Below are 3,918 nucleotides of genomic sequence, written 5' to 3' on the forward strand. Positions count from 1 at the left end.
TTCAGTACTCTGAAGAGGTCCCTGACAGCAGATTTTCCCAGTGAAATGTATCTCTTAATGTCCTGGCTGCTGGTAACAAGTGCTGGTTGTGGAGCCAAGCAAGCTGAAGCTTATAATAACCTCAATCTCTTAATCATCAATAATGATGCTACCAATTAGCCCAGTGGTGAGAATCTTTGTTTTCTTTTTTTTTTCAGTCTTTGTTTTCTTGATGTTGAGTGTCAATCCATATTGAAGGCAGCAGTCCTTGACCTTCTGCAGCAAGTGCTTCAGATATAGAAAGATAGAAAGATAGATAGATAGATAGATAGATAGATAGATAGATAGATAGATAGATAGACAGACAGATAGATATAAAACAAGGAACCCTGGGGTCACAGAGGTTAATCTCAAAAAGGTCACCAGTTCAAATACACCAGCTACCCTAAAGGAGAAAGATATCGAAATTTGTTTATATAGAGTTACAGCCTTGGAAATTCTACAGAACAGTTCTAATCTGTCCTACAGGGTCAATATTTTAGACACACACATATATAATTATTGTTGTTGTTGTTAGGTGCACCAAGTCAAGTATGACTCATAGAAAGCTTATGAATAACAGATCTGGTTTGTTGTTTTGTGTGTGTGTGTGAACTGTCAAATGGGATCTGACTGGTACTGGAGGCCCCTCCTTCTCCAGCAGAGCATCTGGTGGATTTGAACCGCGTGCCTTCAGGATTGCAGCACAGTTTCTTGCCACTAGGTCACCATGAGAAACAGATCTGAACCCTGTCCTATCTTGTGCCATTGTCATCATCTTTAACTGACTTGAGCCCACTGGCCCACTGCAACAGGCACTGTGTTGGCCCATCTCATTGAAGGTCTTCCTTTCTTTGGCTGACTCTCCACCTTTCCAAGCATGATGTCCCTTTCCCAGGAACAGCCTCTCCTAACAACATGGCCAAAATACGTGAGACTAAGGTTTCGCCATCCTTGCCTCCAAGGAACACTCAAGTAGCACTTTTCCCGAGACATTTCTGTTTGATCTTTTAAAGCAGTCCATGGGACATTCAGTGCTCTTCTCCAACATCACAGCTCAAAGGCATCAATTTCTGTCATCCTTATTCATTTTCCAGCTCTCAGATGTATGTTGTTGTTTTTGTTGCTTTGCTAGCATCAACTCACAGCTGACCCTCCACAGGGTTTTCAGAGGTGGTGAATCGCCCAGGAGGAGATTGCCCATCCTTCTCCCGTAGAGCAGCTGGTGATTTGAATGCCTTTGGAATTGCAGTGTAGCTTCTTAACAATAGGTCACCAGGGTTCCCTTCTCAGACGTATAGCAATTATTGGAGAAATAATGGCCTGAATCAGGCACATATTAGTCTTCAAACTGACATCACTGCTCCGTGTATGTGTATGTGTGTGTGTGTACAATAGCCTCAAATAGACTAAAAGATATTATTGGATTAGAAGAGTAAAGATAAGTCATTTGGGAGATATTGTTGTATTATTGTTGATTGTCTTCGAGTAGAACATGACTCATAGCAAGCCTATGAACAAAAGGCCTGAAGACGTCTATAACTATCAACATTGATCAAAGTTCATAGTTTCCAGAGGCATATTGTTTAGGAAGTGGATGTCACTCCTTTACAAACCTCAAAATAGACTAAAAATATTACTGGATTGGAAGAGTAAAGATAAGTCATTTGGGAGATATTAACACTCTTTTATTAGTAACTACAAGAATAAGCAAACCAAAAATATCTATAATTGTCCAGAAATTATATTACTAAGCTGGAAATCAATAATGAAATATAACTTAACACTTGCATGTTTAGAAATTAAGAAACCAACTCAGTATACTAAAAGAAAAAATCTATTACACACAGAGACAGAGAATGGAAATTAGTAAATAGTTTTGACTGAATGAGAATAAAAATACTATCTATCAAAACTTGAGACACTTATATATCACTTCATCCCACTAAAGAGGCCAAGATTCAAAAAAAGAAAAAAATCTTAGTGGTAAAAATAAAAAACCAAAACCAAGCAGATGTTAACAAAGATGTGGGGAAACTGAAATAATTTTCTATTTTCATTGCTCATAGAAATGCAAAATTATACAGCCACTGTGCAAAACAAGTTTGGCAATTTCTCAAAAAGTTGAATATAGAATCACCATATGATCCAGCAATTTCATTCATAAGCAAGAGACTTGAAAACAGCAACACAGACATATGTGCATCGGTGTTCATTGAAGCACTATTCACAACATCCAGAGGTGGGAATAGTCTAAATGTCAACCATCAGATTAATGGATAAAGAAAATGTGGAGTATACGTACAACGGAATACTACTCAAAAGTCTTGATATAGGCTACAACATAGATGAACCTTGAACTTATGTTGACTAAAAGAAGTCATTCACAAAAGCATAAATAATGCACGATCCCACTTCTTTGCAATATCTATAATAGGTAAATGTATAGAAACCAAGGTTTATTAGAGGTTATGAGGGAAGTCTGGTGGCCCCGTGGTAACACAAAAGGTCGTAAGGGATTCAAATCCACCAGCTACTCCGTGGGAGAAGGATGGGCAATCTCCTCCCAGCAATTCACGCCTTCTGAAACACACTGGGAGGGTCAGCTGGGGGTGGCTTCCGACTCAAGGGCACACAACAATACAAGGGTGAGGGCAGGAACTCTGGTGGGTTAGGAGGTAGGGAGCTGCTCTGCCAACCCAAAGGCCAGTGCTTTGAACCCAGCAGCTGCTCCTTGAGAGAATGGAGGATGATTTTCTCCTACAGCCTCTGAAAACCTACCGGAGGCTCAGCTATGAGTCGGTGCTGACTCAACAGAAATTAATGAGAGTTTTTGAGGGGGAGGGGAGAGGGGACAAAGGCGAAGAACTGTGGAGCAATCACTGAGTATCTGTTTACGGTGACAGGAAACTTGCTCACGATGACTAGTGATGACTTGACAACATGATAAATGTAGTTAGTGTCACTGAATTGTGCATGCAAAATGCTGAATTGGCAAATGTTGTTAGCTAGATTTTTCTTTTTTATAGCAATTTAGAAAGAAGCACTCGAGACACAACTAAATCAGTGCTTAGAAGGCAATTTGTCTAAATGTAAACTACATTAACAAAGTGTGGGAAAGGGACGTCTGGTGGCCTAGTGGCAAGAAGCTGTACTGCAATCCCAAAGGCGCAAAGTTCAAATTCACCAGATTCTCTGCTGGAGAAGGAGTCGCAATCTCCTCCTGTGCCAGTTGGATCTGATTCGACAGTATACAACAAGAAAGAGAGAAAAAGAGCACACCCATGTTCATCGTGGCTTTGTTCACAATAGCAAAGAGTTGGAAACAACCTAAGTGACCATCAACAAGCGAATGGATAGAGTTGTGGTATATTCACATAATGGAATACAATGCTGCATTGAAAAACAAGGAACTCATGAAATATTATTCAAAATGGGTGTCTCTGGAGGACATTATGCTGAGTGAAGTACCTCAGTCACAAAAGGACAAATACTGCATGGTGCCACCATTGTAAAACAGGACTGACATTGGGGTTGAGGGGAGACTGAGAAAGATGGGATAAATTATGTACACTGCATTGAAACAGATGAGGGATAAAACTGTTTAAAAGGGATATGTGATTGGGTATTATGGTTATGACAGGAGTCCAGATCGAAGGCTACAGACCTGGAAGGAAGGATTGTAAAACAATGAAAGAATTTTTCTTTTACTTTTCAAAGAGAAGACTGTCCTGGGGGGGGGAGGGTTGGGTAAGGAGAAAAGTGCAACAGTGAATCATTCATCCAAAGTCTCTGTAAATTTTCATTAAAATTTATAATAATTATAAAAGAAAGAGAGAAAAAGAAAAAAAGGGAGGAAAGGCTTAATCATGAAGACAGGGAAAATGGCAAATTAAAAGC

This window comes from Elephantulus edwardii, unplaced genomic scaffold (assembly GCF_000299155.1).
Source record: "Elephantulus edwardii isolate Elephantulus edwardi_28Jun2011 unplaced genomic scaffold, EleEdw1.0 scaffold00080, whole genome shotgun sequence".
NCBI lineage: Eukaryota > Metazoa > Chordata > Mammalia > Macroscelidea > Macroscelididae > Elephantulus > Elephantulus edwardii.